We start from the raw sequence: 23,451 nt of genomic DNA, 5'->3' as shown, positions 1-23,451 counted from the left end.
TCTCAAGAGAAGAGGGAGAGAGATACTTCTTTGCTCTATTGAAAGAAGTATGATAACAGGTTTTACTCTTGGCTTTTCACTAAAATGGCCGGGGAGAGATTTCTCAAAGTCTCCTCTGTGCATGTTCTTTTTCTCTCCTTTTCTTTTTTAGATGTAATTAATAGAAAGATTATTAAGTTACTATATAAGAAACTTGAGATGTAAACTGGGTTTATTAGAAAGTTGAATGACATCTGTCTGCATATTCCTGAATCAGAATAACTTTGCAAGAGCAGGGTGTTTTTTTATTCCTTGCCCTCCATCTTCCTTTTACCCTGTTATTATTCCAGTTAATAAGTAAATGACCCTCTGAACTGAAAAAGGCTTAGGAGTGTTCTTTAAAACATAAGCGTTTTAAATAGGGCTTTTCTTTTAAACAGGGCCATTTTATATAAAAAGTATAATCCTTTTAGGTATTATTTTAGGCTTATTTTAGGACCCCCAAATATTTTTTTCTCTTTTTTAGTATTTAAATTATGGAAGTATGATAACACATTTACAGGAGACTTGGAAAATACAGAACAAAGTTACATGTAATTCCACTGTATATAGCAAATAGTATTTTATGTAGATAAATTAAGATTTTCAATTGACGTTTCAGTATCAGACTCTCAAAACTAATAGAATGAATATACAGAAAGTAAAAGGATATAGTAAACCTGAAAAGGACCATGAATCAATTCAACATGATTAAGATTTATACAGTTTTCATGCAATAGGTTACAAATTCCATTCAAGTTAGGATACCCCCCCAAATATTTTATTTCTGTACATCTGTATGCTCTCAGCTATGTCTAGAATTGTGTGTATGTGAGTGTCTGTGTACTTATCACAACTGGAATTTGTAGATTTGTGTTTTCAATACAGTTATTTTTCCTATTTTGAATGGTGTTTACTGTTTGATTTAGAAAGTAGTATAGGGCTTCCCTGATGGCTCAGTGGTAAAGAATCCACCTGCCAATGCAGGAGACACGGGTTTGATCCCTGATCTGAGAAGATTCCACATGCTGCGGAGTGTTTAAGCCCATGCACCACAGCTATTGAGCCTGTGCTCTAGAACCCAGGAGCCGCAACTACTGAATCTCGTGTGCTGTAAGGCCCATGCGCCGCCACAGGAGAAGCCACTGCAATGAGAAACCCACACACTGCAAGTAGAGAAAAGCCTGGGCAGCAGTGAAGACCCAGCACAGCCTAAATAAATTGAATTAAAAAAAGAAAGCATAAATGTTTTAAAATTATAGGCTTTTATAAGGCTTCTCATAATGATCTTTTATGTGGTGTATGCCTTGCCCTGGCATTTGATGGGAATTTTGTGCTTCTACAAAGATGGTCTTTTCTACTACAGAGTTGATCTTTTTTCTTGGTTAACTGTCACAGAAGACTTTCCTGAGTTTATTAATATTTTTAACTGTATTTCAGTGGGCTTAGTTTTGTAAAACCCTCTTCCACCTTCCTTGGGTGGGGAGGGGGCGGTGGCGGGGAAACAAGCCAGTGACAAATTTTAGTCCATTAAACTCTGATTTACAAACTTAGCAATGCTTTAGAGTAAGTATCTGAGAAGTAGGCTTTGCTCCACATCCATCATATAGTTCTTTCTGTTAAGGCTTATACTCTTTCTTCAGACAAATTCCATCCCTTCTTTCCATCCTATTTATTCTTGACTGTGGATGTAGATTGTTGCATTTCAAGTTTTCTTCCAGAATGTAACCACATTCCAGCAAAAAGATGTTGCATAGATGGTTCTTTCCTAAAAGATCCTCCTGGCTATACCAGCCCTCTATTTGAGCAAAAGATTGAGTTGCTGCCCAGTAACATTTGCCACTAGATATTTGTCTTTCAAGGTTTCTGAGAAGTAAGCCATTTACTTTATTTGTTTTTATTTCTTTCTTATTGAGATATAGTAGACATATAACATTGTATTAGTTTTAGGTGTACAATGTAATGATTTTATATGTGTATATTATTTTGAAGTGTAACCACAATAAGTTTAGTTAACATCCATCACCATACATATTTGCAATTTTTTAAAGTCATTCGCTTTTAAGAGACTACTGACAAACCTTATTGTATTACCTAGGAGGATTAACTTAACATGAATTGGTGCTGAATATTTTCTTTCATTATTAAAATATTTGTGTTCACTGATTAAAATGTAAAACCGCCAATTGCAAAAACAAAGAAAATAAAAACCACCTATGATTCTGTGGTTTATTGTTAACCTTTTATTGTGCTTATTTTTAATTGTTTGGCTGGCTAGTATTATGTATTATTATATCTATGGCCTTAAAACCTGTGTTTTCCTATAAGCCTCAGGAACTTGGTGGTTTGATGTCTTGGTCAGTTTTCATAAAAGGAGTGGGATTTATGGAAACTTTTCCATATCATTAACAGTTGTTAATGACTTTAATTAAGAAATTAAACATCTTATTTTGAAATAATTGTAGACTTACATGCAGTTGTAAGAAATAATACAGAGGGATCCCATATGCCATCCCCAGATTCCCCAGTTGGCTACATCTCACAAAATTCTAGTACCCACAGGCAAGTTACTTACATTGATACGTTCAAGCTATAGAACATTGCTATCACTAGGATTCCTCCTGTTGCCCTTTTATAGCCATACACACCTTTTATTGCCTCCACCCTGACCCCTGGCGCACTCATCTGTTCTCCCTTTTTGTAATTTAGTCTTTTCAAGAATGCAGTATAAGTGTATACAAGAATGATATAGTATGTGGCCTTTCAGAACTGGCTTTTTCCATTAACCTAATTCCCTGAAGATTTATCCAAGTTGTTACACATAATCAATAGTTTATTTTTGATTGCTGAATAATATTCTATTATTTGGATATATCGCATTTTATTTATCCATTTATCAGCTGACTGGGTATTTGGGTTATTTCCAATTAGGGGCTATTTTGAATAAAGCTGCTATGAACATTTGTGTACATGTTTTTGTGTGAACATAAATTTCCATTTTCTGGGCTAAATGTCCAATGACTTCGTTTTAATGATGGCATAACCTTTAATGATGGCATAATGTGTTTTTCATAGCATGTTTTCACATAGTGTAATGCCCTCCAAATCCATTCATGTTGCTACAAATGACAAAATTTTGTTCTGTTTTTTTTTTGGCTGAGTATATCTGTACCACACTGTGTATATATACCATATCTTCTTTATCTATTTGTCTATTACAGACACTTAGGTTATTTCAATATCTTGGCAATTGTAAGTAATGCTGCTATGAACATTAGGGTGCATGTATCTTTTAGAGTTACAGATAAGTCTTTATATACATCTTTTATTTCTAGAAGTGGAATTGATGCCTCAGAGTATGCATAATTTTAAAACTTTTCCCCCTAGTATCTCTTTTTATCTTTCATAAAAACCTGCTGGACTCCCACGAGCAGTGCCCTTTTCCATGCCCTTGACAACACAGAGCATTATTACTTTAATAAATCTTCATAAATTTCTCCCTTACCCAGTAGCAGCATATATCCACAACTCAACTGTTAGTTTTCCAATCTTGCTTGCCTAAAAAAATCTTCTAGAATCAGAGAATACCACCAAGATCTTGTTTTGCATGAGATTTGGGAGTCTGCTAAAACCTCAGAAGATGTGGTATAAGATGGATACAAAGAATTCTGAATTTCTATATGTTGTTTTCTTTTGTATCTCATATTGGCGCAGAACTAGACCTTAAAAAAGAAAAAACCTTTGAGATGTGAATCACTTTTTATAAAAGCTGGTTAATATAAACAGCGTAGTGATATTTGTATGTATGTCTGTGTGTTATGCTCATCTGAAGCTCTCAGAGATGAGGTGAGATTTAAGTATAGACTTTTTATGAAACTTAGAGTGGTGAGATACTTTTCTTTCTCATGCTAAAGTGTTTTAGTGTTTCTGTGTGTGTGACTAGGCAGTGATTTTCAAGGATTAAGATAAGGTTAAGAATATATATGTACTAAAACCTGGGGAATGTATTTTTGTTTCTCTGATATAAATGAAGTCTGGTTTCAGAGTTACTTTCTGGTTGGAATATGACAAAATGACATTCCTTCCAGTGTAAGATGTTTTCTCCTTTTTGTGTTTCAAGATCTATAGTTACTTGTTTTCTTCTTTACCTGTGGTACCATATTTAACCTGAATCAGTCTGATTTCAGTAAAAATTGTTTTCCTCTTAGAATAGCTAGTCACTCTTACAGAAGGTTGGACAATTTCAGAAGAGATTGTGCCCACCAACTTGTTCGGTGCTTAATTGATATGATGGAGGCAGACCTCATTCTTACAAATTAATGAATAAAGGAGGCTAGCAGCATCTGGCATTTTTCTTTTTAAAGTTATAAGCAATCCTTACTCATTTTGCCATTTTAATACACAGGTTCATAGCTGAAGACTAACAGGGAATGTAACAAAATGAGTGAATCAAGTAAAGTATCATCCATAAAAACTATTCACTTTTTAAGGAATGATAAAACTTTCTATTGTCATTTTTTCCCAATTTCTTATGATTCTTACAGTATTGATGGTCTTCAGTTTATCTGGTGGGAGTTCTCTGGTGGCCTAATAGTTAGGATTCTGGGCTTTTCACTACAGTGACCTATGTTAAATCCCTGGTCGGGGAATTGAGAGCCCACAAGCCATGTGGTATGGCTGAAAAAAAAAATTAAGTATCTAAAACATTCATATGCATGTTGACCTAGGAAAGAAAATATAGTGTTGAACATCAAGTTGGTTGTTCTTATCTCCAGGTATATATAATACAGGAAGGAGTCTCTGCCAAATGCAGGAGAGAGAGTGACCTGCTGGGGGAGTGTTGGCTAATTTAGCCTTTCCCAGACTGATATGTAGCATCATTTTCCTTCATGGCAGTATGAGGGCTCTGGAATTTATCAACTTATTTTAATCTCAGAGTTTAGTTCTATTTTGAAATAAAAAATTTTCTCTGGTATGGTACATTATAGATAATTTTTTAATTTAAAAAGAAGTGTTTTGGTAATGATCATGGAAATACCTGTAGATCTGAGAACTCCTAGAAGAATCTTTTGGAAGAGAAGGCAATGGCAATCCACTCCAGTACTCTTGCCTGGAAAATCCCATGGGTGGAGGAGCCTGGTAGGCTGCAGTCCATGGGGTCGCAAAGAGTAGGACACGACTGAGTGACTTCATTTTCAGTTTTCACTTTCATGCATTGGAGAAGGAAATGGCAACCCACTCCAGTGTTCTTGCCTGCAGAATCCCAGGGACGGGGGAGCCTGGTGGGCTGCCATCTATGGGGTCGCACAGAGTTGGACACAGCTGAAGTGACTTAGCAGCAGCAGCAGAATCTTTGCTTATGAAATTTACTAGTAATGGTGACTGAAGCCACCCTGAAAGAATATTATTTACGTTTGATCAAATGCAAACAGCAGCATCAGACTTTCAGACCATTTTGACTGAAATGATGATGTTTAGTTCTAATCTGCGTGTTGATTAGGAGACAGTTTGGTGTCATGAAAAATTAGTTTATTGAGGAAGTCAGAAGGGGCTGTGTGTGTATGTGCTCAGTTGCTTAGTGATGTCCAACTCTGCAGCCCCCTGGACTGTAGCCTGACAGGCTCCCCTGCCCATGGAATTTTCTAGGCACAAATGCCGAAATGGGTAGCCATTTCCTTCTCCAGGGGATCTTCCCAGCCCAGGGGCTGAACTTGGGTCTCTTCCATCTCCTGCACTGGCAGGCAGATTCTTTACCTTTACTTGGGAAGCCCCAGAAGATGCTAGAGGAGAGGAAAATGTACATTTTAGACAAACAAGACTTATTTTATAGCTATTTCAGGAAATTTTTACATATTGAAATCTAGAATTATGGTGGTTTTAATAAGTAATAAAGAGGAACTGAAAGACAGCAGTATGTTTCTTGGTGAATAAATACGATGAAAATCATTGGGTTACTTTGACCCCTTCAGTGTCAAGTCAAATTTTTGTGGATTATTATACCTTTGGGATGACTATGTGGAAGAACTCCCTGACATATTTTTTAAAAATTCTTTTTGGATTTGGATAACATTTAACAGCACCATGCCTTTGCCCGAAGTGAGTGAATAGTCCTATTCTAAAACTGTATTGGAGTGTGGAGGTTTCACATGATTTATTAGTACATCGTACTTGACATTGACCTATTTGTGAACAAGGAATATTCAGTTCACATTCATTGTTCATTATTGTGTTTGAACAACAAATAAATGCTACAGTTTTAGAGTCTGTGCTTGAACTGAAATTGAACAACAGTCTGTAAATTCAGCCAAAGAAAACAGCCAGTCTGGATGTTTCAGGGTTCCCAAAGTTTTTAAATGTTGGTTTTTTTTGGCTGTTGCTTTTTTGCTGTTTGGTTTGGGGCTTTTTCTTTTTTTCTTCCTTTAAAGCATCTGGAGAATTGTCCTAGCTCTGGTGCATCCCCATGGCCCTCACACACTACTTCTGAACGTCCCGAAAGGGTGGTGATTTTGAGATATCTACCATTTTCTTGTGGTACAGCTCACCTGGGGATTGTAACAGCCCAATGAAAAGAGAGAAAGGGGTACTTAAAGCCAAGTACTTCTGTTTTGTAGATGTTTTTCATACTTTTTTACAAGGGCATGGCCTCCTGGCTTTCCTAATTTTTATTTTTAAACTTAAGATAGTGCTTAGGCCAAAATAAACTTTTTAATTGAGATGAGTGGAGTTTGCAGTCACACCTTACCAGCATCCTTCTGTTTAAGTACTACTAATCTTTTTGAGTACACATAATTTATCAGACACTGCACTGGGTCCTGTACATACACTATTTCTAATACACACTTGGAAAGTTACTCATTTCTCAAACAAGAAACAGAGGCTTAGATCAATTAAAAGTTTGCCAAAGGTGACACTCTTCATAAATAAAAGGGTGGGAATTCAGAATGAATTATCTTAATTTCACATTTGGCTCAGGGATGATTGGAATTACCCTACAAAAAGAACATATATTTGTTTTTCGTTTTTGTTTTAACACAGGGAATATTGGAGTATTTCCAGTTTCGATAACCTGCTCAGAGAAAATGAGGGGCCTGATCAGAATGGCTGAGATGGGGAGTGTGGAAATGTAGTATGAGGTTGAGGTAGGACAGAAAATTAGGTTCAATGGAAAAGTCACAAGATACAATTATTTTGTAAAATGTGGTACTTTCACATCACTCAAAAGACCAGAAAAAAGGTTTTTCTTTAATCTTATAATGCGAATACGTGATACTTGAAAATTAATTTGCTTTGCAGATTGTCATCGGTAGAATGTTTTGGATTTTTTTAATATAAGAATTACAAGTAAATTAATACAGTTGTGCATTAACAAACTTTGATCTGGACAGCTTTAGTCTGAAACAGAACAATATAAATTTTAAGAGAGGTAGGGGACTTCCTTGGTGGTGCAGTGGAGAAGAATCCAACTGCCAGTGCAGGGGTCAAGGGTTTGATCCCTGGTCAGTTAAGATTCCTTGGAGCAACTAAGCAACTAAGTGCCGTAACTGTTGAGCCTGTGCTCTGGAGCCCGCGAGCCACGACTGCTGAGCGTAAGTGCTGCAACTGCTGAAGCCCGTGCACGTAGAGCCTGTGCTCCACAGCCAGAGAAGCCACCACACTGGGGAAGGTCCTCAAACAGCAAAGAGCAAGCACAACCAGAAACCTGAAAAAGAAGAGGGGGGCAGGACGGGGGCACAGTTTGGTATTCAGGGTTTGAGGACCAGAATTCTGTATGCTTTTGATAGGAGGCTGATCACAGCCTCTTTCTTGGCTGTCCGTAATGTTCTTCTCAGTTAATGACTAATTGCTGCTCTTGCCTAGAAATCCAGAAACTCTGGAGATGAGGGATTCTTTCTGAAACGAATCCCACAGTACATCACCCTTTTTGTTTGCTGCCATGGACTACACCCTGGCTCCTCTTCCCAAGGGCAGTTTGCTGTGTGGTAGGGTGGTGTTTTCTTCATAGTAATCAGGCTTCTACTATTGTGATTTTCACTCTTTGGGTTCTTCACACACAGTGGCATGACTGCTAGTAGAGCAAAAATCAATAAGAGAACAGTGGGGGGAAATTTTCTCAAATTTGATGTGTCTGCATAGTTCTGCCATGCTGTGATCAAGGAAGCCCCATTAAAAAAACTTTCTTCTCCTTCTTCCCAGGAAGCAGCCTTGTTAGGCAGGTTCAGAAAGCCAGGGAGCCAAGAAACTTTTTTCCAGTGCTTTTATCAGCCAGACCTACTTTTACCAAGGGCTTAGTGATCAATCTCTATGTTTTAAGTGGTTACCCTGTGTATTTTGATCACTTTTTACATCAGCCAATTTGCACAGCTGGCTTGGTCGCTGTTATGTGTGTGATTTTCATTTTTCTTGCCCTCTGTGGCACCAGGGGTCAGGGTGCAGGTCCCATAAAGAAAGCTCAACAGAAGCAGGTTGAAGAGGCAATGTTAGTTTAACTAGCAAGTGTCCATGTTGGGTTTGTTTGTTTTTTTATTTTGTTATATTTGAAAAATGAATGAACCTCTGAGATAGAAGAATACTGAGGGGCAAAGTATGGTCATTGGTTCTTAAACTCATGGAATTTAGAACTGGACTTTTTAATTGGTTAACTTGTTATGTTTTGTCTTTCATACCCAAAAGGGCATCCTTAGGAGATAAAAGTGTTCTTTTTTTCTAAATCACTACTTGAAATACTGTGGAAGAATAACATTTCTACACTCTTTTTTCAGAAACTTGTTTCATTAATACTAGGTTTTCTGATCCTGGTGAAGTTTTATGTCTTGAAGACTGGATTGTAAGATGCATTTGTTTCTAACCTAGTTTGTCTTGCTCTACTCAGACGCCCAGATGACTATGAATAAATTCTACTCAGTCTCCAAAGCCCAAGGGAGGCCCTATATTACTTGTCTGCCATCCTGACATGTAGTAATATATGAGCATCCTTTAATGGCTCACAGATTAAATTCTTTGGATGCTTTACCTTTAATGTTAAGGAAGAAATGTATTCATTCACTCAGTAAATGTTTATTGATGCCTACTACATGGCAGGCACTGAAATGTATATTCTTTAACAGTGAGTTACCCTGGAAGAACTATCTGATCATTACCCATGTCTTAGTTCATCACCCAGCAGTTTGAGAGTCAGTGGCAGGTCTGGCCTTCAGTACTGTTTATCCTGTTTGCTGCCATTTTCCATGGACCTTTGGATCATAGAATATCAGAGTTGAAATATATGTAGAAAGTACTAATCTAGTTCCCTCAATCTATTCGTCAGGAGTAATATAGAATTCCATATGCATAGTCCTAGTCAGCCTTAAGGTCACCTCGAGGTTCTCTGTTTCCATTCTAAGTATATGTTTTATACTCAGAATTATTTTTTAAATGCTTGAGTTGAGTGAAATCTCTAGTTCAGGATCTTAGAAAACTTGATCTGTGGATAAATGGAAAGAAGTTATCCGTGGATAACTTCTACTTAAAGATGATTGAGAATTGGCTATCACAGACCTGTGTTCTGGTATTACAAATAGTTCTACTAAAAACTATCTTTTCCCCCCTAGAGGGAAATGGAACATGGACTAGATTAGGAACATAGTCTAAACAAAACAGAAGGCTACTCAAAGAACTTTTCAGAACTTGGATAAAAAGAAAAGCCAACCGTTTTCTGGTGCTTCTGCATTTTCTCTATCAAAAACACAATCCAGAAACAAAAATATCCTGACAGAAATCAGGAAACCAAATATATCCTACCTGCTAGCCAACTCTAGGGGTTCTGAACAGAGTGTACCATTGAGGATTCCTTTTAGCTGTCTTGAGATTTATTTGAAAACCACTCCAGTGTGTGCTTATAAGCAGAAAACAATTTAAAAGCTCTTCTTTTGGCCTTGATACTTTAAAAAAAATAGGATTTAGCTTTGCTGATTGTCAGTTCTCCAAAGTTTGAAGAGGACCATGCTATTCTCAAAAGTGGAAAAGAAAAAATTACAAAGCTTAACTTTTTCTTTACCCCTACTCTCCCAGGGTCAGAAAACTGGCCCTGAATTCCCGGGACAGATTTGTTTCTTTCTCAAGCTGCTTCAGCAGTGGCAGTTAATGCTCAGCAGTACAGTGTGTTTTTTTTTCTGTTAACACTGAGGTAGCTGGAGTGCTTTCTCCAGCTGCAAATGAGTGTTCACCAGACCTCAAGATTTTGCCTTCATTTAAATGGATAGTTACCAGAGGACATGATGTGGAAGAGGTTAGTTCTTAAATGTCTTTTTAAGATCGGCCTGCTGTAATGTTTGGTATAAACCAGCAATGGTTTGTAACTGGTAAGCTGAGTAAATGGATTATCTCTGAACCTTATTATTTTTAGCCTTCCCCCCAAAATGAATCGTGGTCAGGTCACTTCCAAGAGGTTTTGTTTTAGTGAGGGCTTAGAGACAGGACAGGACCCTGGAGTTGTTCCTGGAAGGGTGGGACTGGTTGTGCTGACTGGGGATAGTGTCCACCATTCATGGAGATCACCCTGGTGTTACCTGTCCAGGTGCCAAAGGGCCTCCGCTCTCGGCCAGGTTTAGCTGCTTCGTAGCTGAGTGACCCCAGGCAGAGTTGTAAAGCACTGGGCCTTGATCTCTTTAGTTTTAACATTAGCCAAAACCCTGGCTGTTTTGTCTACTTCTTTCAAGGTGGTGATGGACATAGAGTATTGAGATTGAAGGTGGTCTTGTTTAGAAGGGAGGCAAAGGTACCAGGTAGACAAGTGAATTTGTGTCTCACTGTTTCACTCTCTCTGAATAACACTATGGATTACCTTTAGGATGGACGTCTTTGTGTTTCTGGGTCAGCCACATGGACCAACAAGCATCCTCTTAATTGGGAGGCAGTGTTCTTCTCACCTGTTTCTTCATGTCACTCCCCTTTAGTGGTACACATGGTCACAGGTCCCTCAGTTGCAGCTTAGGGCTGACAGCACATGTACATACATGGTGGTAACATGCTTAGAGGACTTGGCTATTGACCGCAAGGATGCTTGTTGCTTAGGCTAGAATCCTTTCATTAAGCTTAGGAGATGTGCACCTCAATTAAAAAAAAAAGTCAGACCACACAGTCTGACACAGAAAGACAAATACTATATGATATAATATGTGGAATCTTACACTGAAATAAAGTTTCAGTGTATTTTAAATTTCAGTGTAATTTTAAATACAATTTTAAAATAAAAATAAGAAAAAAGAAAGAAAAAATTCTCTTAAAAAAAATCCTAAGATGGTTTATTTTGAAATTGTGGGAAAAAAAAATCAAATATATTGAGTTGTATAATTTGAATACATTAAAGCTATAACAATTTAAGTGTAAAATTTGGATTTCATAAATGTGTACACAGTTGTGTAACACCTTAGTTGTGGTATAAAACATTTCAGACATTTTTCATCATCCCAAAAGTCCCCTAATGCCCCTTTTCATTCAGTCCCCTGCCCCTACTCCTGGCTCCTAGCTACATTTGAGCTGCTTTTTGCCTTTTCTGGAATTTTATATAAACAGAGTCATACTGTATATAACTTTTTGTATTAGCTCCAATCACTTGGCATAGTGCATTTGAGATTCATTTGTTTTACTTTTATCAGTGGCTCGTTCCTTTTAATTGCTATGAAGTATTCCATTGTATGAATATTTCATTATATAAATATGTCAATCAGTTTAGTTCAGTTGCTCAGTCATACTTGACTGTTTGTAACCCCATGGACTGCAGCACTGCAGGCCTCCCTGTCCATCACCAACTCCTAGAGCTTACTCAAACTCATGTCCATTGAGTCAGTGATGACATCCAGCCATCTCATCCTCTGTCATCCCCTTCTCCCGCCTTCAGTCTTTCCCAGCATCAGGGTCTTTTCCAGTGAGTCAGCTCTTCCCATCAGGTGGCCAGAGTATTGGAGTTTCAGCTTCAGCATCAGTCCTTCCAATGAATATTCAGGACTGATCTCCTTTGGGATGGACTGGTTGGATCTCCTTGCAGTCCAAGGGACTCTCAAGAGTCTTCTTCAACCCCACAGTTCTAAAGCATCAGTTCTTCAGCGCTCAGCTTTCTTTATAGTCCAACTCTCACATCCATACATGACTACTGGAAAAACCATAGCTTTGACTAGATGGACCTTTGTCGGCAAAGTAATGTCTGTGCTTTTTCATATGCTATTTAGGTTTGTCATAGCTTTTCTTCTAAGAAGCAAATGTCTTTTAATGTCATGGCTACAGTCACCATCTGCAATGATTTTAGAGCCCCCCAAAATAAAGTTAGCCACTGTTTCCATTGTTTCCCTATCTATTTCCCATGAAGTGATGGGACCAGATGCCATGATCTTCATTTTCTGAATGTTGAGTTTTAAGTCAACTTTTTCACTCTCCTCTTTCACTTTCATCAAGAGGCTCTTTAGTTCTTCTTCAATTTCTGCCATAACTGTGGCCATAAATATGTCAATAGCACAATATTTTATCCATTTACCAGTAGATGGACATTGGACATTTGGGTTGTTTCTAGGTTTTTGGGTTTTTTTTCCTACTATTTTGAATAAAACTGCTAGGAATGTTCATGTTCAAGACTTTCTGCAGTATATGTTTTCATTTCTTTGAGGTAAATAGCTCAGCATAAGATTATATATAGTGTATGCACCTTTTTAAGAAGCTACCAAACTGCCAGACCGACAAACCAGCAAAGTATGAGAGTTCTAGTTGTTCTCCATCCTTTCCATATTTGTAATTGTCAGTTATTTTACTATTTTATCTTTTGTAGAATGTACGGTGTATAATAGTAGATTTTTGTTTGCATTTGTGTAATTAGTAATGTTAAGCATCTTTTCATGTGTTTACTTGTAATTCGTATATCTTCTTTGGTCAAGTATCTATTGAGATCTTTGGCCTTTTTTAGAAGTAAGAGTATTTGTTTTCATACTAGTCAGTTATAAGAGTTCCTTATATATTTTGAATACAATTTTTTCTTCAGAAATAAAATTTGTGACTTTTTCCCCCTGTCTGTGGATTACTTGTTCACTTACCTAACAGTGTCTTTTTGAAGAACAGGCATTTAATTTTGGTCAAGTCCACTTTGTACTTTTTCTGTCCTAAGAAATTTTTGTCTAATCAAAGGTCATGATAGTTTTTTCCCCCCTATGTTTTTTTCAACAGGCTACATAGTTTTAACTGTTAATTTTAAGTTTCTGATCTATTTGAAGTTAGTTGTAATATATTATTAATTTATCCATTGAGCTACCTTGACACCTTAATGTATTTCTAGACTCTTTCCTGTTTTGTTGATGTACGTATCTTGTACCAATACCATGCTGTGTTTATCATTATAGCTTTGAAATAAGTCTTGAAATCAGATAGTATAGGCCTTTCAATTTAGTTGTCTTTCAAAATTGTTTGGGCTGTTTTAGATTTAGTCTTTAATCTCTCTCAGCAATGTTTGAAATTCAGAGTACAGGTCTTACACATATTCTGTAAAATTTATCCCTAAATGCTTTTATATTTTGATGTGATTTCAATCCTTTTAAAACTTATCAGGAGTTGTTTTATGGCCTAGAATATGAACAGTCTTGGAGAACACTTTATGTGTGCTTGAAAAGAATGCTATATACTATATGGTGTGTTCTATAAGTGCCAGTTAGATAAAGATGTCCAACTTCATTTTGTGACCTCTTATTCTTGTGAAGCAAATTTGAAATATCCAGATATAATTGTGGATTTGTCTCCTCTTTTCGATTCTGTTCTTGCTTCTTGTATTTTGAAATTCTGTTACTGGCAAATAAACATTTAAGGTGGTTATATTCTCTTGATACGTTGACTCCGATATTATGATGGAATGTCCTTTTTCATCCTCACAGTATTTTTTGAGCTGATACTAATACAGTTACTTCAACTTTCCTTTGATTAGTGTTCTTGTGGTATAGTTTTTTTCCCTCCTTATACTTTTAACCTGTGTCTTTGTATTTAATCTATTTTTATATGTATGTAGATAGCACGTACGTGGGTCTTGGTTTTTGTTGTTGATGTTGCTGTTGTTTGTTCCAGTCTGACAGTCTTTGCTTTTTATTTGAGATTTTTTTTAAGACCATTTTCTATAATTATGATTTGTTAATTAAGCTACCATGTTGTTACTAGTTTTCTGTTGTCCTTTATGTTCTTTATGTCCTTGCCCCTCTTGCCTGTCTTCTTCTGAGTTCAGTCTCCAGCCTTATTTGCTGTACTTTCTTATTTAATAATGGTTGCTGTAGGGTTTGTACATCTTTAACTGACTACAGTCAACCTTCGAATATACCACTTTACATGGAGTGTAAGACCCTTGAAACAGTAAACTGCCTTTTCTCCCTTCCTGTTTAGTCCTGCTTTACTTCTACATATGCTATAAACCCCACAATATATTATTTTTGCTTTGAAGAGGCATTATCTTTTAAAAAATTAAAAATAAGAAAAAGTTTTTATATTTATCCAAATATACTGGCTTTCCAGATGGGATCAGTGGTAAAGAATCCATCTGCGACGCAGGAGATGCACATTCATTCCCCAGGTGGGGAAGATATACTGGAGAAGAAAATGGTAACCTGTTCCAGTTTAACCTTTTATGAAACTGCAAAGCTATTTTCCAAAGAAGCTATACCAGTATAATAAGTTGTTTAATGTTCTTGTCTGCTAATTCCATCATCTGTCATTTCTGGGCTTCCCTAGTAGCTCAACTGGTAAAGAATCTGCCTGCAAAACAGGAAATCCAGGTTTGATTCCTGGGTCTGAAAGATCCACTGGAGAAGGAATAGGCTACCCACTCCAGTATTCCTGGGCTTCTGTTCTAGCTCTGTTCCTATTGATTTATTTTTGTCCTGGTTATGGGTCATAATTCTTCTCCATTTGCCCACCTGATGATTTTTGCTTAGGTATCAGACATATATTGTTTGAAAAGTGAAAGTGAAAGTTGCTCAGTTGTGTCCAACTCTTTGCGACCCCATGGACTATATAGTCCGTGAAGTTCCCCAGGCCAGAATACTGGAGTGGGCAGCCTTTTCCTTCTCTAGGGGATCTTCCCAACCCAGGGATCGAACCTAGGTCTCCTTCATTGCAGGCAGATTCTTTACCAGCTGAGCCATAAGGGAAGCCCAAGAACACTGGAGTGGGTAGCCTAATCCTTCCCCAGTGGATCGTCCTGACTCAGGAATTGAACCAGGGTCTCTTGCATTTGCAGGCAGATTCTTTACCAACTGAGCTGTATATTGTTTGGGTGCTAAATTTTGTTGTACATCTTTAAGTAGTGCTGGACTTTGCTCTGGCGTGCAGTTAAGTTGCTGGGACTTGGTTGTATTGTTTTGAAGCCAGCTTTTAGGCTTTGTTAGTGTGGGTCCAGAGCAGTTGGTAGTTCAGGGATGATTTTTCTCCAAAACTAAGGTAATATTCTTCTGAGGGTTTTATTTGATGCCATGCATATCATTAATGAATTATTTCCATTTTTGTTGGTGGAGACATGAACTGTTTCTAGCCCTGTATGAGCTTTGGGACTTTTTAGACCAACTACTTTCTGGTGCTTCTGTCCCCAGCTTCTCTCACATGGATCAGAGAGAGAGTCTCTGATAGTAGTCTTCTCTCCCATGGATCAGAACTCAGCCTGACTCTGGGGGACCTCTGCGCTGCCTGCTGCCTTCTCTGCCACCCTGCCAAATCTAGCCATCTTGGCCTCCCCGAATACGATCTCCCCTCGGCTCATCGTGACTGCTGTCCTCTTGGTTCCCGCTTCTCTGTTCTGTGGTGTGGAGACTGCCTCCTGGCAGTACGTTCAGGCAGACATAGGGCTTGCCTCACTTTTCTCAGGAATCAAGTTCTGTGCTGCCTGTTGTCCAGGGTCTGAGAACAGTTGTTTCATATAGTCCGTCAGTTTTCTAGCTGTTACTCCATCATGGCTTGAGTCCATGATAAATGTGTTTTCTGTGCCAAAATCTGCTACTATATTAACTGTTTAGAGTAGAGCCTGTTCTAGGGAGAAAAAGAGTAAGTGTAACTGTGGCTTCAAGGCAGAAAGCAGTCTGCTCATACACAGAAATGGTACCTTCACTGTCTAACTTAGGGCATTTGTGATTTAAAGAAGAGATCCCTGAGTCTTCAATGTGCTAGTCATTGTTTGAGTGATTGCCCCTTTTAGTCATCCAAGTTAATATTTATTAAATTCCCACCAGGTACTTGGTGCTCTGCTAGGCATTCTTTACCAGCTGAGCCACAAGGGAAGCCCAAGAACACTGGAGTGGGTAGCCTAATCCTTCCCCAGTGGATCTTCCTGACCCTTTACCACTTCTCCTTATTTCTATTTCTTAACAGTTGAAATATGCCAAACAAATGAAATAAAAATGATTTTCCTATTCTGTTTATCAGTTGGATTCTTGGATATATCTGTTAAGCTTTGATATTGAGAAACTGGAAGTGGAATATAGTATACTTACTCTCAGCTGTAAAATTGATCTCATTTCTTCACTAGCCATCTGTGTCCAAGAATAACAAAATTTTCATAGTCACATCTTTATTATTTAATTACTTAAAATAATGAATGGGCTGTTCCATGCTTGCCCCACTTTTGAAACAATTCCTCCTATAGGCTGTTGAAGTAGGAAGCTAATACCTCTGATTAAGAGTAAAGACCAGACCTACATAAGCATATGTTGTATGGCTGTATTTGAAGTCATGAGGGTATGATTAATGGCCCTTACTAGTTTTAATTTGGCGTGTCTTACTCTTAAACCACATTTAAGCTTGGTTGCAAAGCCTGACAAATGAGTCTTCTGAACTTGGCCAAGCTGAGACATGTCACTGCCCTCTTGGGACCCCATTTCCTAAACCTGCCTGGGTTTCTTAGAGGTTAAATTTTAGGACCGAGCTTGCATGGAGCCATAGGGAGTCTCTGCAGATCATTCTTAGCATAGGTTTGTTAAATAACATTCTTTGCTCAAGAGCATGGTTCATTTCCCAAACGAATTCTAACAGTATCCTCTGTTAAATTTTTTAGTTAATTAAATCCTTTCATTATATTTTTGGGGTCAGAAAACAGAGCATGCTTATATGTAGGAGCCCAGAAATATACAGTATCATTGACTGCTGTTTTAGAGGTCTTGCATGGTTTCATGTTGCCTTTTTGATTTGTTTTTGTGTGTAAAACATTTTTCCTTAACACATTTAACACTACATTTTTTTTGGTCTGTCCTTTTCCTTAAAAGAACAGTTTATTTCATGCAGAATCTACATGTTTTCCTTGGAAACTGAAGTTACCAGTGTTTTGGAGATAGTACCCCTTTATTTCTTTACAGATGGAAGTGCTTTATGGTGTTTTATAGATGGATGAGGCTGTGTGTGTTTGAAGGCATGATGCTTTTCTGGTGGAGCAGGGATCATTTGTATTACGAATCTGTGTTTCTGAGTCTGAGGACAAGAACACCAAGTTATTATTTATCTTGGACAAAACTAATAATTTGTTTATAATAAGAATCTTCTTTTATTTTTCAAAAGAAGCTGTTGTTGGCAGCTTACTACTAAAAATTTCAAGTTGTAGTCTTTAATCTGGGGTGGGAATAGGAAAGAACAAAATCAAAATTATTAATGTTACTTGATAAAAGTTGTTTTACTTGATAGAGGGCCTAACTGGTGTCTTTATCACATAGTGTTTTACTGTTCCAGCCAATGATTTTCCCTGTACCTGTGACCTGCCTAAGTATCCCAAGTGTAGGCACTTCATCAATGTTTGAATGAATTATACAACCAAAACTATTAAAATATTTATTAAAATCATGTCTTACTTATATCTCTACTTGCAAAGAAACTTTTGGGGATAGCTAGTGTTTCAGTTGTTCACTTAGGATAATTTTATTTGGATGGAGAATCTATGTTCTTATGAAATCGGAGTTTATGAAATAAGAATGGGAAAAAATAGAGTGTGTAATTGGGCACATCCTGTACTGCTCAATGAATCACCAAACGAGCATAATTGCCATTAAGTATTTTGGAAGGCAAGCTTGTATATCCTTGCTCTGCCTCAATAACTTGGAGTTACCATGAGGAGCTGCAGTTCATTCAGGCTGTAGTCATCAGGGTGACAGAGTGGAGCTTCTATTCATGTAAGCAAGCCTGCTGCCTTGCTGACTAAATGCTTGTGTGAGTCCCAAAGACATCAGATGACATCAGAACCATATCAGGGCCTTCCTTGGTCATTTTTAAGGCCATGTCAGGAGTCACATTCAGAGTACAGTTAGCAAGGCAACCTTCAGGAGTAAGAATTAAGTGGATGTGTAGTGCGTGGTGTACCTCAGCCACTACAGGGAATGAATCTACTGGGATGAATCTCTTACCACACTGGCTAGATTTGGTCCACTGCAGACCTGCTCTGGAAGAATATGGATCGCTTAGGAAGAAAATGCCTGAAAAAAGTGAAATCCAAACCTAGGGCCAAATTAGGTATTCGCATCCTCCTGTACGGCCATGAAATTAAGACGCCTACTCCTTGGAAGGAAAGTTATGACCAATCTAGATAGCGTATTGAAAAGCAGAGATATTACCTTGCCAACAAAGGTCCATCTAGTCAAGGCTATGGTTTTTCCAGTGATCATGTATGGATGTGAAAGTTGGACTGTGAAGAAAGCTGAGCACCAGAGAACTGATGCTTTTGAACTGTGGTGTTGGAGAAGACTCTTGAGAGTCCCTTGGACTGCAAGGAGGTCCAACCAGTCCATTCTAAAGGAGATCAGTTCTGGGTGTTCATTGGAAGGACTGATGCTGAAGCTGAAACTCTGATACTTTGGCCACCTCATGTGAAGAGTTGACTCATTGGAAAAGACCCTGATGCTGGGAGGGATTGGGGGCAGGAGGAGAAGGGGACAACAGAGGATGAGATGGCTGGATGGGATCACTGACTCGATGGACATAGTTTGAGTGAACTCCGGGAGTTGGTGATGGACGGGGAGGCTTGGTGTGCTGCGATTCATGGGATCGCAAAGAGTCAGACACAACTGAGCGACTGAACGGAACTGATCCTCCTGTGCTTGTAAAGTATAAAGCCTTTTTAGTGTTCTTAAAATGGTATGCAGAAAGCTACGTATATGGGTGTTTTTCTGGGAAGTGGGTGTGTAGCATTCACGAGACTTTCAGAAGAGTCCATGACTCCACAGAATGAGGATCCAGTGACCTAGAGGGATGGTGTGGCTGTGAAAAGAATGTGAAAGCTTTAAACCCAACAGAAAGGGCGATATTTATCCCTGGATGCAAACCCAGCATCTCTTGGCCTGCAGCTGTGCCTGCCTGCAACATCCCCCTCATCCCAACCTCTAAATCCTTTTAAGGAATGGCTTAAGGATTTCCCTTGTGGGCAGTAATATTTCCAATAGCTGATTAGGCTGCTGCAAGACATAGAGCTAATTTTTAAAGAACTTTTTGCTTTGGAAGAACATTTTTCTTTTTTGCCAACCCCAGTCCTTGGCTTTCCTTGAGAGTCCCAGCGGTCTGCCAGGCCCCAGCATGCTGGCCCTGTGCTCTCCTGTGGTGTTGCAGTCTTTAGCACAACATTCGTTGCACATTGGTTATAAATGAGTCTGGAGTTAAACGAATCTATATTTAAAACTCAACTCCATCACTTATCAGCTCTTTGACTTTGGGCAGGTTGTCACCTTGAACCTCAATTTTTCAGGTATAGGACAGGGATAGTAATACTCCCTATATCATAGGGATTAAAAGAGAAAATGGACGTACAGTGACCTGCATAGAGTTTAGGATTATAAACTTCCAATAAATTTTAGCTGTTATGGTTAAGATGGCGATGATGATGAATGTGTAATTACCCTTTTCCCAGCGTGATTGCCAGCAACTTGAGGGCAGAAACCATGTTTTATCCTTTTGTATATCGTTTTGAACTCTTAGAGTTGCTGGCTGCTTATTCAGTGTGATTTCACATCCCTGTGAGGCTGCCACCAGTCACTCCATTTCACAGGCTCGTGTCTGATGTGTTCCAGTTCTCTATGTGGACATCAGGACGCTTGTCAAGGGCTCCTGGAGACAGCCCTCAGGCAGAAATGTTGGAGTTGTTGGCTTCCTTTCATTGGCCAGGTCCAGTTTGACCCCTTGGTAATGGATGTTTGGTGAGGTTCAGTCTTGCTGAGGTTCTTATTCCGTGGGTAAGACAGAGATGTGGATTCCGTTCTGTTCCCTCATAAATGGGGGTAAGCAGCTTCAAGTCCCTGCTGCAAATGGGGAGTTAGCTGTTTCTTTTTGTACCGTGTTTCCTACTGGTGGCATCTCCATTCCCATCTCCACTCTCAGCCCTGCTACAAAGGCCAAGCCCTCAGTGTAATCACGTCTTTGTCAGGCTGTATTCCTCTCAGCGTAGATTAATTCACATAGAAGTCATATTCCCTTGCAGTAGCTCATGTCTGTCTTGTCCACCTAAGAAAACAGGAATTTACAGAGAGACTATTCAGAACTGATTATCCTAAGCCAGTGGTTCTCAACATGAGCAGGGGATGTGTGTGTTGGGTGGGGGTAACCCCCAGGGACATTTAGACCCTTTTGATTGTCACCACTGAGGGGCTGCTACTGGAGTCTCGTGGGTAGAGGCCAGGGAAGCCACTAAACATACTCCAGTGCACTGGACAGCCCCTACCACAGAGAATCCTCCAGCTCAAAATGTCAGTGGTGCGAAGGCTGAGAAACCTTGCCTTAAGCCCAACAGGGGTCCAGGCCATTTCACAACTTGGTGGGGAGAAGTCTTCAGCTCCCTAAAGTCAGGCCAGTGAGTGCTTGCCAGCCAGGCGATGCCTAATGGCAGGGCATGCTCAGAGGGCCTCTCCTGAATGTGGCCTCACGCTCGTGCAGTCAGGTTGATAATGACGTTAGGGATGATCGTGGGTCTGATGCCACTGAGGAGTGAATTGCAAGTTCTGTCTGGAGATTTGGGAAGAGGAAGCAGAGGCATCTGAAGCTCTAAGGAGAGATCAAGGCAGCTCTCCTTAATTTCCTCTTGGAGAACAGGAGAGCTGAGAGTGGAAACTTTCTTTATGTCTTGAGGTTTACTCTGTTCCTGAGAGTCCACTAGAATCAAAGAGGGGTCTTGTCCAGTATAGTTTCTGCTTGGGATCAAGTCAAAGGAAAGAGTCCCTGCCCCAGGACAGTTATGAGGGCATGGTTGAGTTGAGATGATTTTCCCCACCTTTTCCCCCCCCCCAGTATCTCTCTCCCCTCCTTTCCCAGTATCTCCTTGTTTTCTCTTCTCCCTGCAACTGCACAGACATGGAGGGGAGCCTTTCTGGAGCACCCTTTTCCCGCTGCTGTGATGGTCACTCGTTCAGTTTCCAGGGATCTGGTGTGGGTCCGTTTGCCTCACTCGTTTGCTCTGAGCGGGAGTGGCAGCAGCAGATGGAGATGAAGTGACTCATCCTGCAAATGTCTGTGAGAGAGCCGGGGCCGCCTGTGTGTCATGTCTCCCATTCAGACATTCTTCCAGTAGTGTGCTTCTCTGGAGTCCTAGGATCATGTTGGCCTTAAAAACGAACAAACAAAAAAAACTGGAAATGTTCCCTTGCCTGAGCTGCAGTGGAGGCCCGGGAGGGTCCACCTCTTCCCAGGTCAGGGAGAGGCACAGAAGGAGGTCTGAGCCTGGCAGGTGCTGTGTACCCACCTCCGTTCTGTGGCGTGGCTCCATCTCATCTTGGGCTCGTCATATGACGAAAGCGTGCCTCAGAAGCCTTCCAGAACCTGCTGATGCCTTCCAGTCTCGGGATCAAGGAGGATTCTGTGTATTCCCAGGCTAACCCTCAGGAGGGGTCGGGGCAGAGCCGTGGGTGTCTCTGGAGTCTTCTTGGGGACCTTATAAGCTGATCTTTCATGGTTTCTGGGTCATTGGTGAGTGTGGGTGGGAACTTGTAGGATATTCTGTGGGTGAGTAGAAGATACTTGTGGTGAGTAGGTTTTCATGAACCTATCTGCACATGCAAAGCTTTCCTTAATGTCTCTCCTCCTCAATTTGGGTGGAGACCTTGCCACCTCCAGGTTCCTCCCTGAGGACAACTCAGCATTGTCTCAGGCTCAGAACTGACAGACACTGGCTCAGCCCCATTGTGGCCTCTGGGCCTGGCCCTTCAGTTGTGGAAAAGCCTGTTTTCTCCCTGGGCAGACCTTGTCAGACTTCTTGCTCCTGGGTATTTGCTTTTTTTTATGTCATTAATGATAAGAAATTACAGGGAAGGCAAAGGAATATACCCTGGTCGATCTTCTGACCTTTGTAGAAAACACAGAAATCAAGTATTTATGCCAGTTTGTGCTGATTCACTAAGGAGTAAGGAATATCAGCTAATAAAATTGAGGTCTTTGGCTATGGGTTCATACTCTGGTCTTAACAAGAAAAGTCTCTTTTCTTTCATGATACTAACTGTTCTTAATGTTTCCTCTTTGGGGCACAGTCGATACAAGAGTTTCCTTCTTTTATCCCCCTCCCTAAAAAAGAGAGAACAACCCATAAGTAGTGTTGGTTCATTTATTAAGTGAATTTTGAAGTAATGGAGAAATCTGTATTTCTCCGTGAAAATAGGTACCAAGATTTTGACATTTGGATTGTACAGCATTGGGCATTTGGATTGACAGCATTGGAACAAGGAAATTTCGTTCTTCCTATGAACCTGTTTGATAGTTTGTGAATGTTCTAGGGAGAAGTTCTCTCACTTGCTTGGAGAGCAAGGTCCAAATCAGGTTGTACCTGTGCCTCCCAAGGACTTGTGTCTGAACTTGAAAGCCTATAGGGTGTGTATCTCTTTTCCTTGTTTTGAAGAGACTCTTTTTTTTTAGGGTAACTAATGGTTAAAAAAAAACAACTCTCGTTTACTTTAGGAAGATTTACAGCTCTTTGGGCACAAATCCAAGGCAGTTCAAATGAAGGGATTAGGTTTTATAAATATATTTCAAGATGTGAAGGGAGAAAGTATCAAGTTTATTAGACCTGTAGGTTGCTTACTTAATAAATAGTGGCAGGAATGAAGCTATGTGTATAGGATGAGTGTACTTTTAGAAAAGATTTGTAGTTGCAGGATAAATCCTGTATGTGGGCGTGGAGAGAAGAATTTAAATTGCTGCTTTATTTTGGCAGGAAATAAAGTGTAACCCACTCCAGTGTTCTTGCCTAGAGAATCCTGTGAACAGAGGAGCCTGGTGGGCTGCCGTCTATGGGGTCGCATAGAGTCGGACACAACTGAAGTGACTGAGCATGCATGCATGCGTTGGAGAAGGAAATGGCAACCCACTCCAGTATTGTTGCCTGGAGAATCCCAGGGACAGAGTAGCCTGGAGGACTACTGTTTATGGTGTCACATAGAGTCAGACACGACTGAGGTGACTTAGCAGCAGCAGCAGCAGCAATCAAAGTGTAAAAGGTTAAAG

At 39.5% G+C, this 23,451-nt stretch overlaps 1 protein-coding gene across 8 annotated transcripts in view; it reads left to right on the top strand.

The window, feature by feature from the left end:
• Window positions 1-23,451, top strand: part of FOXO3 (forkhead box O3) — a 123,084-nt gene that overhangs the window by 36,928 nt on the left and 62,705 nt on the right. Inside the window, exon 1 of one of the 8 annotated variants that reach the window (XR_009601492.1) lies at window positions 1-23,451. This exon is cut by the window's left edge and continues 15,435 nt beyond it. The gene's annotated coding sequence lies outside the window, so the exon portion shown is untranslated. 8 annotated transcript variants of the gene reach the window in all.

The sequence above is a fragment of the Ovis aries genome, chromosome 8 (assembly GCF_016772045.2).
Source record: "Ovis aries strain OAR_USU_Benz2616 breed Rambouillet chromosome 8, ARS-UI_Ramb_v3.0, whole genome shotgun sequence".
Lineage (NCBI taxonomy): Eukaryota > Metazoa > Chordata > Mammalia > Artiodactyla > Bovidae > Ovis > Ovis aries.
Note: the sequence above shows the minus strand (reverse complement) of the source record. Positions and strands in the feature narration are given on the sequence as shown.